At 36.4% G+C, this 15,890-nt stretch overlaps 1 long non-coding RNA gene across 1 annotated transcript in view; it reads left to right on the forward strand.

Annotated features, from left to right (window-relative positions):
- The first annotated feature begins 12,054 nt into the window (after positions 1 to 12,054).
- Positions 12,055 to 15,890, forward strand: part of LOC148646353 (uncharacterized) — a 33,348-nt gene continuing 29,512 nt past the window's right edge. The window contains exon 1 of the long non-coding RNA XR_015927896.1: positions 12,055 to 12,276. This is a non-coding gene — a long non-coding RNA (uncharacterized LOC148646353). The remainder of the gene's footprint in view (positions 12,277 to 15,890) is intronic.

The following is a 15,890-nucleotide window of genomic DNA, read 5'->3' on the forward strand; positions in this document are numbered from 1 at the left end:
GTGTGTCAGTGCTAGGCCACATCACAGGAGATGCAAAGATTGGCATTTAAAAAACAATTAAAACAATTGAATATTTAACATTTTCATTTTAATTGATTACCTTTTCATTCTTCAAAATACGTTAACAACCCTTTTTATCACCGGAATATGGACATACTGTAAATGTCCTTTCCCAGTATTCTGAGAACACCCCCTATTGTTATCAGTCAGTTCACATTACTGTACCTCTGTTGCATAATGCTCTGCTGTCAGTAAGTGCAACACTCCACTCTTATTTTCTTATTATGCACATTGATTTTGTTTACTGAAAACATTTTAAATTAGTTTCATTAACTAAATTACTGCACAAAGACATGATGCACATGTATACTTTATATACTGTAGTAGTTTTTGTACAGTACTGTATATGCATTTGGAAATTTACAGAGAGGCTGGAGGAGAGATTTTTTAAAGGTATTAGTGAATCTAGTGATAGAGGTGAAAGACAGTGAACAGTATCTGTTTTTCTCCTAGCCTCTCTGTACCTCAGGATTGTACAAATACACCAGGAACATATACAGTTAATTCATTGAGAATGACATTATTCAGTTGCAAAGACCTTTAATACTAAGGTCACATTGTCAGAGCAATATAAATAATGTAACTTTTAGGTCAGTGGCCGAAACATCTCATAGCTGTAGAAATTTTGCAAAGGGCGCTGCCAGTCTTCTTTGACGTTCAGTTTGAAGGGGTTTGAATGGAATGTTTCTCTTTTGCCAGCAACTGTCATAAAACCTTTTGTTCCTCAAAAGCATGTCAAATCAAGCCTCTCATAACAACTGTGAACCTGATGTGGCGTGCCCTTAAGCAGACTGGGGAGCTTGCAGATGGACTGTGTGTCCACATTATAGACGGGCAAAATTTTAAACCAGTTTAAAGCAGCAATTCAGAGATTTAAATTCTGCAGACTTTTAAACAAATGCTTACTACTGCCTCACTGAGGGTATAATGAAAGGAATACTTGCAGCCAGATTTTCAGAAAGGCTACATTTGGAGAGGAAATAGAGGTTGCAACATTTCATTCCAAGTTTTTGGCCGCTAGTTATATCATTGCATTTTCAAATGGGGGGAAACCGTCCATATGCTCACAAGGCTGTATCACAAACACTGTATCTACAACCACCGCTGCTGGTTGCAGGTGTCAGATGCCTCAAAAATCAATAAGTCACAAATATCAGGACTATCATTCCACTGCCAGGGAAGAGCAATCAAAGAAAAATAATACAATGGGAAAAAAGGTAATGGAGAAAAAAGCATTTTTGTTTGATGAATGAATTATTACATTATTAAAATTATTGTGTTCTGGACAAACATGGATCAGTATACTATCTGAAGAGGTGGGAAATGGGACTCCAAAAATGCATGATGTGTCAAGAAGATAAGAAACTAGTTTATGTACATTTTCTTGGTTGTTTGAAATGCCAATGATGTATGCAGTTTCAGTTCACTGACATCAAGAAGCATCCTCAGCTCAGGTAATGTTTTTCACTAGCAAGTTAAATTAAAATACATCAGGGCTGCATCAGGGTAAAATAATATTTCTGCATAAATACTTTTAATAATTGCTTAAATACGTTATTTTTCCTTATCAGATGACATTAATTTCTCACTTTTCTGTTAATTTCACACAACGTTGAACGAGAATGGGTTTCCTGTTAGAAAATTACGCAAAAGTGATACTTTACATTCTCTATGCAAATGTGACAACAGCTGTCCCACTCTGGCTACCTGAACAATAACAATTTCCCATTCTGTTTTACAAATATAGTGGCAGCATTAAATTGGTAAAAAAACGAGTATGCAAATTAAGATTCCAAATTAATTTTGTTACTCACACATTTTTAATGTTTTACTCCGACAGAAGGAATTTTGTATACAGTGTTTTCTTTGCTATACATTTGCTACAGTACACATGTGAATGAGTATCTGTTTGGAATGGAGCTTCAGTGTATAAAAAAGACAATTATTTCTTTTTCAGGAACCTTGACTCAAACTAAAAGTAAGATTCTCTGAGAAAAAGTCAAAATCATTTTTGAATAAACCAGTTGAGCTCAGCAAACGATTTTGGACTAAATTAATTCATTATCCTTTTCTAACTTTTTCCAGAAAAGCGGAGAACTGGAAAGTCACTTTGTGGATTCTCTTAATTCCTAATCAGCTGCCCTTGATCTTTCATGGCATGTTGAAAGCAGTGCTCGGATAGAGTGAATTTTGTCCAGAAGCACAGAACGTAATGATGAACACATAAAGATTCCCTCAGGGGAGGAAAAAGGGTTTTACAATTTGCACTTGGAAATGAAAACTTTCTAAATCCATTCACCCATTTTCTAGCCATTGTATTCAATAAAGGGTGGCTAGGGAGAAGGAGTTTATCCCAGCATGCATTGGACGGAAAGTGGGATGCACCCTGGATGGCACACAAGTCCAATGCAGGGCACACACCTGGACCAATTTCCCCAGAAGCCAATAACCCTTCCCGTACAGTATGTCTTTGGACTATGAGAGGAAACTGTCCCACCTGGAGGAAGCCCATGTGAACATGGGTAGAACTGCACACAGATAGCACCCGAGGACCCGAACCCAGTACTCCAGGACCAATGCACCAATGCCCAACCTTGTAAATATCAAACGAATTCATTTGTATTTAAAGTGCAGTTACTGTATATGAAGCCTAAGGTTTTGGGGGGGATCTGCAGCCAGGATTTCCTGTAAAAGAGTATAGAGCCTAAGGAAGGTTTTAAATGAGAGGAGGGTCATTCTGTTTGTTTAGTTTCTAGTTTCTGGGTGATCTGAGGATCTAATCCATTTATCTTCTCCAATCTGACCGGGCAGTTCATATATGCAAACTCGTATTTTAGCACACCAGGCTGCAAAGATTTATTATTCCATGATTAAAGTGTATGATTACAGGAGAGCTAAGCAACAGTGCCAGATTTAAAATAGCAATTTACTCCAAATTTAAAGCACATATGACAGTGAGAAGATAACTGACCGATTGTGGTTACCAAATGGTAAACAGAAAAATGAGACTCGTTGATGCACAATTGGTTTTAAACTTCTACAGAATCCCACTTACATTGATGTTATGCATGAATTATTTTGTGCCTAGAGGTGCATCTTTTGGCGTGTTTGCTAATAATACAAGCACTCACAAAATGCTGTATGAAATATTTTATCCCTAGGCTAACATGGTTGAAGTGCTGTTTGTAATCATTAATAATAAACAATAGCTAAATTTCACTTTGCAGTTGTTCATGTTTCAAAATAAGAAACAGAAACCTGCCAGGGTTACATTAACAATTGTAAACCCCACAGTAGTCTACTACTGAATGCAATATAAATTACAATGTTTCTGACTTGTTTCTACTTGTTAATACAGTATAGACATATAGAATAGCATCTATGTTTGGAGAATAGCATTCTTCCAATGTTACTAACATTTTTCCGGTATTGCTTCTCAAAAATTATTGGTCCATTTATTTAACAAAAAAAACATTTGTTTTTCTGATTTGCATACAGAAGTAAAAGGGTATTTTTTTCATTTTCAGTTTGGCTTAAAATGCTTGACTACAAAATATCATTCAAAGTTATATCATGGCCACCACAAATAAAACTGACTGGTTTCAGAAAAATACAGCTGAATGTCCCTTGTACTTGATTTTTGTAATACACCAACATTGGTACCTTACACGTACCACTGTAAATGAAACTCTAAGAGAAGCTAATACATTTAAAGGTGCTGGCTATATTGGCTGAAAAGTGTGACTAGGATCAAGCTGTTTTCCCTTTATATTGATAAGACCCATATTTGAAAATGACATTAACCACTGAAATTGATACTCCTCATTATACACCACCTACAAGAACTGTGATAACATGAGATAGTAGGACTCCTGAATTGTCTGAAGTTAATTCCTCTTGTGGAAAGCCAGTTTTCTCAGTGCCTGCCAAGAGCTGCACCTGGGCAAAACACAGTGCAGCAGAGCCCAGGGGAGCAGGAGTGCAGAAGCCCCTTTCATATCAAAGGTATTAACCCAAACACTGATACAGTACAGAAATAATTTCCACGACAACATCTGTGTAAACGAGTAGAGGTAATTGAAAAATGCAATCAGAGATTTCCTCCACAGACATGAAAGAGAAAATCTGTGCTAATGGTGATTTTAAGAAAATCTACCAACGTTACAGAGGAACAAAGAACACAAATGTCTATTAAGAGCCCCAGTATTGAATTGAAGTAAAACACCATACTGTATGTGCAATCAATGAATTTAAATCGAGTCATTTCCATTTGAAAAAAGGATCAAAAACAGGATCCATACGGCAGCAAATTACAGTAGTATGTATATACAGTAAGGTATTTACAGTACATTCTAGCTTTGATGATTTTTCCAGATCTCTGCACAATAGAATCACAGTAGTGCTAAATGTTAATGCAGTACATTATTCTGTAATGTTTAAGATAAAAGATAAAAATACATCATTTCCATGCTTCTTTATAAAAAAAAATCGTATTTCTCTGCTATACAGCAACATCTTTGAAAGTTGTAGATATTACACAAGAAAGCACCATTAGGTTTTTCTATCTGATGGGGGCACAAGGGAAGGAAACAAGGAGCAGGCTCAAAACTGAGGAGTTGCTCCGGCTGATAAAACTCATTAACCTGTTCACGCGATTAGTAAATCACCATGAAGAGGCAGAGGGGTCAAATAGTGGGATAACAGCCTCATATCGGTGCACACGAAATAAACAAGCTTGGTGGCTGTGTTCTCAGTTTTGATTACACAATTAACATTTTTGCCATTCTTCATTCATACAGGAATATAAAATTGCAGCATCAGCTGCAGTGTCACATTCCACTGTTGGATTTTCATCATTATGAAGAAACATACTGTAAGCCAGCTGGTTTTTATTGGTATGCAATCAAGAGAGATGGTATTCGGTAGATCTGATACTGTACATCTACTGAATCCACTGAATTGAGGCTGTAATAACAGAAGCCTTATTTAGGATTTACCTCATAGTTTGTGTTGCTTCATCCATACAAGGATTCCTGAAAAGAGCATAACCGTTTACTCTCCTTCTTATTCTTCAGGAGTCTCATTAGCCTTTGAATACTTTGTTGGTCTTGAATGCAGCAACAGACATGCTTATTAAGCCAGATATCCTACCAGATACCAACCAGCAGCAAACTGTCCAAGTACTTTAAACAGTATCCAAGAGTCAAGGACAAGGACTAAAATCATCCCGTTAGGTGCTGTATGACAACCCTCTATATGACTGGTTCATCCTAGCTGTTATTCCTCACCAAAAGACTTGGACACTGTGACACAGGATGTTGTTGAGACTTGCTGAGTTTGACTTGGCAAAAAGCAATTAAATTTCCTCCAGGTTTTCACCAAAGCCTACTAACAGTCTGGGATTGGAGATACTTTCTAGACGACACAGGACATTTCTCCAACAGAATAGTCTAATATATTTCTCACCATTTTGATTTAAGATAGCTAATAAATTTGCCGGCGTGAAAATACAGTATTACTTAAGTTTACTTAACTTCAGAAGGCTAATAAATACTCCATTTACTAAACAACCCAACCACTACTAACAATGCATGGGCTCTGTGTATACTACTACAATACTAATTGACACCATGTGAGAATGGGACTTCTAAACCTTTCATCATTTATCTGTTTAATTAACTGACCACTACCCAGTGAGACTATTTAAAGATAATAGAAGACTTCATAAACAGCTGTGAGTGGCAGGTTGGTTGATAAAACCTTCCTCTCAAAAGACTGGTCTTCCCCAAAATTACTTCCAATAAATACAGTTTAATGAAGTTATTGCATATTCAATTAAATATCTATGAATTGAATCCGCAACAATATCATTATCTATTAATTTATTATTAATTTATGCAGCTCAAAGGACCTGCTAAAGCTAATACTTTTTTTCCTTTGTTGGTCACACTTGTATTACACTTTTGTTGTCTGTCTGGGTTTCCATATACTGTACAGTACCTGAAAGACAAAAACATAGGAGCTTTTCATACTGTAGATGCTGTTTTCCCCATGTCCATGTGAGTTTCCTCCGGGTGTTCTCGTTTCCTCCCAGTGTGAAGATGTCCTAGTAGGGTAATTGGAGCGGTCCTGGAGCAGATGTGTGCATGTCTGTGTTTTTGTCTGTGTGTGCCCTGCGATAGGCTGGCGTCCCATCAAGGGTGTAGCCTTGTGCCTATTGCGTGCTGGGACAGGCTCTGACTCCGCCGCTACCCTGCATCTGAAGAGGTTAGAAAATGAATGTTTGGACTTTTCTTACACAATCTCATTACATGAGTAAAGACATGGAATTGCAGAAGGATCACATTCACATTAGACATACAGTACTGTAATAACAAACAATAAAGAAACTCCGTTTTGGTCCAGATTATCAACTATAAAAATATATTTCTCAAGCAATATGTTTTTTTCTTATTTTAGGGAGAATGTAGAGAAGAGTGAGTCCACCCAAACATTTCTTCTGATATAAATTTAACCCGGGTAACAGTGGACTTTATCGCTGGATTGCTCACATTTGTAGAAATGCAAGAGTATAAATGAAACATGGCTTCAAGCTTCCTACTAGCTATCAATAAACCTGATGTTAAAAATGCTTTCAGTTTTTTTGCAAGGATCCCTTTAAAGGTTCTAGTTTTACAAAGTGTGTGATATACACTACAGTACATCTGGGATGTTTGTAAAGATCAGGGAATAAATACAATTATCAATCAAAATCCCTTAGGATATCAGACAGAACAACACAATGTGTGGGAGATTACTATCTCTGATAATAATGCTAAGCCTTATTGATTTTACCAACACCTTTACTGGAATTAATCTTACCAAAGCTCTTGTGCAGTAGTTTCCTGTAAGGCTATAAACTCTACCTTTTATTACGTTCTAGAGAAATGTAGTGTCTTGCAAAAGTATTCACCCTGTTATAGTGACATTTCCTTTTTTGCTGAATTATAAATAATACATACACATTTTTAAAAGTGAATATTTTTAAGCAACAGTTTAAGGGTGAGAGAAGTTAAATCTCAGCAAAAACAGCAAAGAAAAATCAATCAGTATTCACCTTTGTGAATGTACTTGCTGTAAGCACCTTCTTTTAACGATTTAGATTCTGGTAAATTTAATAAAGTAGTCATGTTCACATAGGATGCTAATATAGTATTTGCAGACACTTTAAAAGATGCAGAAAAAAGGTGAAAAGACTTTTGAGGCTGGGGAAACACCTACTGTAGATAACATTTAATGAAGGCAAGAACAGAATGTAATGTAACATGCAGATAGCAAACACAAACTATGTATGTTAATAATGATATACTGTATGTTTATGATGACAATTATTTGGCATCTTCTAGACAGTAAATATAAAATACCAAAAGCAATCAAAATGTTAGTATATAAAGTGAAAAGTGTAGAAATGAAAATGAGGCATGTATGTTAAAATTGCACAGATATTTAATATGCAATATTGTCATTTTCAATATTGTTTACCTTTTTTGGTCAGTATGTTGCAAATTAAATGTGTGGCTTTCAGCAACTACTATACTGTATGAGCATTGCAAAATAGCAGACATACCATGTACATTAATTGGTGTTCTTTACAGACTAGAAGCAATATGGAATAAAGATAGCATTGAGTTTTTATCCTTAAATGACTGATTTTGTCACTTTAATTACCAAGTGACAGATCTTGAACTCATCTGAAGTAGACAGAGCATTAGAGTCTTTTCACAAATGAATGCAGTCTGTTATGCTGAATGTCACTTGTCACTACTAACATGATAAGAGAATACATCTATTAGAAGTGGCTTTAAGAGGATAGCACTTTTTTCAAGTAATTGAGCAGTGAATCGCTGTAGAAGGTTCACAGGCATATTAGCATAAAGGCATTGCATAGGAACTTTCTATTGCTGGTACTGGCTTATTCTTTTACTGTGACAACATTATTCACTATTTTCTAAGTGTTTTATTTATAATGTGAAAGTACGGTACTAAAAGTCACGGTGTGGAGGGAAATTGTTCATTTTTAAAATTATAATAACATATTAAAATGATACACCTGGTAATCCCTATGTAAATATGAAAAATGTGCAGGCTTTGTGGATGTTTGTCTTTTAAATGCAAAGGTACTGTATAAGAATGCAAAGATATTGTAAGATATTCTGAGAAATAATATCCTGGGATTACACTATTTGCATGATGTTTGCTGCCCCCCAGAGCATTGCTTATCTTTGATTCTATTTTGCTGAGTTGACAAAAAACATGTGACTTTATTTCACGCCATCTGATGTCCTACAGTACATGGCAGAGGCTTCAGAGTAATAGATACGCAAACTGGGTGCATCTTTCTTGAAGCAAGCACATTTAATAAATTAAGCAAACGAAGTCTGTGTTAATAAAAACACAGAAATCTTCCCCATCAAGCAACAACATCATCCTAGACAAAATGCAAAAATACCAACTTTGGGAAATGCTTGAAAAACTAAAAGATAAAATCTTAAAATAACTTCATTTCAGTTAAAAAACACATGTAAATGTCATTCTGTTATGACTCTGTAGTGTAGAAGTAGTGGGTAACAAATCTTTTTCAGACATTTTGTGTGTTAAATAATCATTTATTTTTAATGTTTGTAGCAAAGTCTATCTCATTTTCCATGATGTCATCCAAGCCCGTTTTACCTGACACTTTAAAAATTATTTCTTAATATGTTATGTGCTTGTGTTGTTTGGCTGTGCAATGCTGTGTTCTCTCGATGTCCAAGCAGCAGGGCCCACAGCTCCAGTAGCAGAGACAGCAGTTGCGCCAAGCTTGCCTTAAGCCCCAAGGCATTTGACCTGTGTAAAAAGGTTGATCATACAGTAAGTACTGTAGATGTTGTTGGCACTCCTCATAATATCATGGTGAACCCCTCCTTCCTAATAAGGGAAATAAGTAGCTCAAGTCCCCCTACATGAAAGGCAAACAATTACCCCCCACATAGTGACATTATCAGGCACCAGAAATACCAAGCAGGTACAGATAAACATTGTTAAAGCTCATCAACAGATGCAGAAACAATTGTATTTTCACTGTAACAAAGGGGATCTGTTCTTCCCACCAAATGTTTAGTGACGAGTAATTAATATGTTCTCAATGGGGAAGATACTGTAGCTGATTAATCTAAACCGGGTATTTTCTACCAACAAATAATGAGAAAGCCTATATCGCCAAGCTCTAGACCTACATTTAACAAGTTTAACCAATCACAAGGTGCCGAAGAAGCTCATGGCAGGAAACAAGATACTGTACAAACATCCAACCATGCCTGGATGATGGGTTTACCCATTGACTTGAGCGTGTTCGGGAGCACTCGAAGAGCTGTACATGACACTACCACACATGTTGTGTTAGAGTAACATTTGCAAGAATAATAAATATTCATGATTATACATCTGGAGCTCAGCAGAATCCCCTTCTTCTTATATATTATTAGCAACAGTGTCAGTGATGTAACCTGTGTTCTTGCCAAGACATCTGGGGAACAGAGTTTGAGGCTGACACCTGCACTCATTTCCAAATCAGCAAATACTGAGCTGTACAAATTGAAAATAGAATAATATACATGAGAACTTTCTACATAGTTGTACTTTTTCTGGGGATGTTTTTGTTATCCAAGCTTTATCCTTGTTTTAAATGTCTATTACCCTCTGTACATAGAAGTACAAGAAGTACACTTTTCTTTTTGTCTTCAATGTATCTTTGTTTTTATTCCATTTGAACACTTTCCTGTTTCAATGGCAGTGATTGAAGCTCCTTAAGAGGACATCATTTTAGTTACATTGAAAATAATACTTAATATGTCTTCGCAGTCTGCATTGTTATACTGTATATGGCACCAAAGGAGATAACTCTTTTACAGAGCTCAGTTGGAAATAAACCGAAAAGCAAAAATAAACTAAAATGTATAAAAAGCAAAAATAAATGTGGGACCTATAATATTAATGCTTTGAAAGTATTTGACCTAGTACCCATTATTCTTCAGGATAGATGTAGGATACTGGTCACCACAGTCCTTTAGCTTTGTCCTATAGTGTAGGGAGTAGGCGATAGACTACGGAAGAGTTCTCAATCCTGGTGTTAAGTTGCTTTTATTTACAAGGGTGAAGGTCTACATAATTCAAAGTCCACAGTACAGTATAAACAAATTGAAAATAAACAAAACAAAACCCATCCTCTTTGAAATCCTTAAGTGTATGTACAGTACACTTTAATAAAACACTTTTGTCTAAAGGATTAAATAGCTGATGGTTAAGATTTTGTGCCTCTGGAAATTTTTATTTTGGTGATGAAAGCAAAACAATCTTTGATCAATCCATTTTTTTTCTGTCAGGTACTGCCAGGTAGTAAATGAAATAGAAATGACATGAAAGACGCAGGAGAGGAGAAAGTAGAAGAAACAGCAAAAAACAGGGATGTCCTGTGTGAGGTCATATTTTATCAGGATCTGTGCTTGGTTAGTCAGAGATGTTCATAGCATGTGATGCCAGTTATTTCATTTTTTTTTAAAATAATATCCACTGCAATCAAAAAGAAACAAAACCTTTCTAAAATGACTGGTTATTCACAATGGCTTTCAATTCATTAAAAAAAAGTTATAAAACTATTTTAAAAAGCGTATTTTTGCAGAAAAATGGGTCATCCCGAGAAAAGACTTTTGTTCCCTTTGAACATATTGATTTGCATTTTAATTATTAATAACACAGACTGCTGTGAGAATTTCTCTTCAACACAGCACACTATTCCTCCCAAGCAAATATCACAAAAGCAGACAATGGATGTTGTAATCATATGGAAATAGTGAACTTCATAGATCCCAGGGCTAAAATTAAACATTTGCTAGATATCAGGGTCTATTAAACTAGAGAGGGTCATAGTGGTAAAATAAAAAATTCTCAAGGTGGTGTAAACCTGACTTCACAAAAACCTATCCACCTAATTTTCAAAAATACACAGCTCTTTATAAAATGTTGAGCCACCTCTGACAGCAGTAAACTTGGCATCTCATTCTCCAATCTAAATGTAAATTTTCAGAAATTCAATCCCATTCCTCACAGACATTAACTTCAACATACAGCACTCAGTTTCCTGAGTAAAAGCGTTAAAAATCTTCTTCAGCATAAGAAAAACCTCTCTTTAAATCTCAGTTGTATTTTATAGGAATTTACCACTTGACACAAAAGTTCGAATAATTAAAAGAGCAACGATGTTTAAAGGAAAACAATTTATTTGAGAAATATTTGATTTCTAAAACCATTCAGCAACGAAATGTTTCATAGGAACTAGGAAAAACACAGCAAAAGGATACTTGCAATCTCAAATACAAATAAAAGGTGGTGCGTGAAGTATATTTCATTTTTTGTACCTTGGGTGGCAAAACGCGGGGGCGTGTTCAAGTGTGGAGGCGGAGCCCTGGATTTAGGGCGACTCGCTTCCTAAATGACCACAGCTGTCTAATTAAGGAGATAGTAATAGGTTTATTCCCTGCTGAAAAAAAGAAAGAAAGAAAGAAAGAAAGAAAACACAACATTTCGGCCGTGGAGCCTTCTTCAGGTGTTGTGTTTTCTTTCTTCTTTTTTTTTCAGCAGGGAATAAACCTATTACTTGCTCCTTTGCAGCCTTAACTAATTAAGGAGGAGCGGCAGCTGTGGGGCCCGTGAAAACACACTGAGCTCCTCCCCGGAGTGAGGTGCGGACCCTCCAGCCACAGACCCGGAGGGGATTTTCTTCATTTTCTTTTCGCCCATCCCGCCTTGTATCTCCACCTGAACAGGTTGAGTCTTTTATTATTATTATTATTATTATTATTATTATTATTATTATTATTATTTTGGTCATGCGCTCAATTTCTTCCAGACTGGAACCCGTTAGACAGGGGAAAGTCCAGTCGGGATACTGCTGTGCTACTGTAAGTGGTTCTTTTTTTTTTTTTTTCCTCCATCAGGCTTGAGACCCTGCTAAATAGGGACAGTCCAGCCTGGTCGCTGCCGTGCAAAGCGGTGCACTTTTCTGTTCACTCCCCCCCGCCCCCTTTTGATCTTTTTGTGGTTTTCGCCAAGTTCACACCGGTGCCTCCGCGCCCTCAGAGGGGCGTCGACTCTGAGCGGAGCTCGCCGCGGCTCCTCCCACTGCCGCACCGCTGCACGCCGGTGAGTGTTCACTCTCGGGATATTCCCTCTCGTTGTTGTTGTTGAGAAATCGTTAAACGCACTTTGAAGTTTATAACGGAAAATATGGGAGATGATAACGGCCGAGTTCAATCAGCCTCGGCTGTCAGTAATCTGTAATCATTCGTGGTGTCATGTTCCTCAGCTAAACAGTGCAAATACTGCACAGCACGTACTGTATAAATACTATCGCCTTCTCTCCCTCGCTCATTCCCCCCGTCTTCACCTGTGCAACTGCCCCTCGGTCACCTCTCACCCTGCAGGGGGGTCCCAGCCTCCTCAGTCAAGCAGGTTAAGCCAGATTTGTGACTAAATCACTCCATAAACCTTTCAATATGCTTAGTTCTTGTTATTCGAAGTGAATTAAGAGATGGTTCATAAAGTAGGTATATAAAGTAGTATATAAAAATGAATTCACTCTAAGCCCGTGTTTAAATTGTTGGATTTCATGATGTGCAGTGTGTCAGTTTTGTTTTGCATTGTCCATATTTCACCTCCAAATGATAGTACAGACACCATTGCTCAGATACTTTATAAAATTTTGTCTACTTATAATAAACTATTCTTATTTCTTAAACATGCAGTAATATGTTTATAGGAAGACATAGAAGAACATGTATGAATAATGGTAGAGGGCATTGAAAATTACAGCAATTTCTAATCCTGCAGTAATGTAGACGCTTGCATATTAATAAAAAAGGTTCCTATATTTTGTTTAAAGTACAGTACAGCAAATGAAAACTTTTCAATCAGACCCTTACAGACGGTGAATGGATTTTCACATTTCTAGATTTAAAAAAGAAATTGCAGGTCTCAGCTCTTTCATAGAGAATGAGTGTATTGTAAACTTTTTCATATGCAAATACAATGCTGCATACAAAGAAATTGTAAATATATTTTTCATAAGACAGTGACTGCCAGGGGATCTGAAGTTATCTGTAGCTAAGTACTCAAATTTCTAATGAAGCTAAATGTCACACAATCCGTAGGGTCCAATGTAAGTTTGATTAAAATATTGAATCAATGAATGGCATTGAAGCCTGTGATTACTTGAGATAGTTATTTATGTTATGTTTTGAGAAGTAATATCTCCCAATCCAACAAGGGAATTGATAGCTTCCCCTAAAAGCTATAATCACAAGGCTGGCTTAAATTTGATTCACTAGGAATGACACGTAATGCAGTTTATCTAGACACTATGCACTAAGCTAACAAGTGCTAAATATAACATTCTTCTAATTGTTTCACAGTGGTGTGGTTGAAACCCATATAACACTTATCAATTATTACAAAATATGCAAAATACTACAGAAATGCAGTATATTTGTAAAGACTATTACTTTGGGCCAGATAAATGTCTCTACTTTTGAGGTTAAATATCTCTTTTTTTTTGTCTGATTATTCATGTTCGATGTATTCTTCTATAGGATTTACTGGGCCTCAATATTGTTCCAATTTAGTTATTTAGTATGATATCCGTTTTTGTACTGCAGGGTGCCAGATGTAAAGTGTAGTACTGTATGTGCATTGTTACCGTTCTCTTAAAATTCAATGTTTTGATTAGTTTGGGTCTCATGAAACCATTGTCTGAATATGTACAGTATGAAGTATAATGTGTCGTCCCTTGCCTTAAATATTTGCTGGTAAACAAGATACTGAAAATACTGGTTATCCGCGCACGGGCAGGATAGATCTTTATCCTGATCTAGCAGTTACAGTAATAGATGAGGTTAACAGGTTGTATAAAGGCTAGTCAGTGGTGTTTCAGGCGCATAGACCAGCATTGCTGGGAGAGCAGGTGTTCTCTGATTTATGTCTCGCTGTTCATTCTGAGGAAGCCTGCTGGGTTGACATTGTCAATGCCTTTGAGTAATACTTGTACCAGGCTGTCTCATAAGTCTTCTGTATTCAAGATTTACCGTAAGTTTCACTTCCTTCCGTCTTTTAGGATAGGGCATTCCCTTAAGCACTATTATGTAGCGTATATTGCACTAGTGACAAATAGACTACGTGATGAGTAATAATGAAAAGTGAATTAGAGGCTTTAGCTTCTCTTGTCTGTAATACTAATTTAATGTTATTTTATAGAAAATAATACAAATTTGAAACGCTCTTACAAAGCCTCATAGCCTGTACGCATCAGATCTCAGATGCTAAGCGAGACCTCCAAGGAAAATCATGTTGCTGCTGTGACACTGCTGGAAGAGTGGAAGAGGAGGGATGTAGCTCCGGTCTGGAGTCAAGAGTCCGTGCCAACTGCCTATATAAATGAAAAATCGCGGGGAGTTAACAAATAAAATAATAAAAATGAGAAATCGGATCCTTCGTGAACAGAATAATTTAAATTGTTATCTCTGGAAACAGAGACACAGGTGAGGGACAACCCAGATAATCTGCACAAGCTGTGCCCATTGTCTTTTTAATATACTTTGTATGCAGACGTGACAATTTGTTTGGATGGATGACTCTTGAAATTGCTGTTTAAATTTCAAAGCAAAATGTTTTTTTTTTTTTTTTTAAATTGGGGGAACGGCTGATAACGTGGCTAAACATGCAGTATAAGAATGGATTTCAGCATTTAAAAAGGACCAGTGATTTTATACGAGAGTACTGTACCTAGACGTTGATAGACACGAGTAAACATACTGTGTACAAGCTGAAAACTTGTTTTTAATCACCAATCTAATCTTTTTCAATTTAGCCGTTTCAAAACTAGCAAATATTTAAGTTGGCAATATTTTGTTAGCTATATATTGTATCTATGGAAACCACTTATACGTATTATAGTCCCTTTGATTTTAGGTACCTGTATGTACTGTAGGTTGGAAGAAAAGTAATTTATCAGAATTGAAGTTTTGTCTCTTTAGGTTTTACTTTTTGTTGTCTTATCACCAGCTAAGGCTTCATACTTATAAGAAATTAATACACCTCAAAGTTTTCCTGGAAATCCTTATTTTACCTTTTCTGGTTTTGGCTGACTTAATGGGAAAAGGAATTGGATCTTCAATAAAATTGTCAAACTAGTAAATGATGCATATTAATCACACTGAGAAAGAGTAACAAATCAGACAACTTAATTTGTTATTAATAGTTTCCGTTTCAAATTTAAATTTTATCACATTCTGCATACGGTTTTCTAAATGCAGGTGTTTTTAACGAGCTGCATCCTTGCCTATTTAGAAGGATTTTAATAGGCTAAGTAAAAGCAACAGATATGAGAGGAATTACACTCAAAAGCTGAAGAGTGGGGACAGAGAGCAGTGAGACCAGGTTGTGCAAGGACATGTTTAAACTCCAGTGAGATCACAGCAGGGAGTGGCCAACAATGGGGTCACCCTATTGTTCACTAATATACTGTATAGTGAGATATGGCAGTTATTGAGAAGAGTCTACAGGAGGGATAAATAACTTGTCCTTAATGACAGTGGGCAACTAAAGTATGGTGCGATATTCAGATCTATAAATCCATTTTCAGATTAATTTGCTGAATCCTCTTGCATACAGTACATGCACACAGATCCCTCCTCCACCAAAATAAAAATCAGGACAGCGGCTTTGTGAACCTAAAAGACAATCTTCACATGTTTTTTTTTTAT

Source organism: Lepisosteus platostomus, chromosome 17, assembly GCF_059453375.1.
Source record: "Lepisosteus platostomus isolate fLepPlt1 chromosome 17, fLepPlt1.hap1, whole genome shotgun sequence".
In the NCBI taxonomy this organism is placed as follows: Eukaryota; Metazoa; Chordata; class Actinopteri; order Semionotiformes; family Lepisosteidae; genus Lepisosteus; species Lepisosteus platostomus.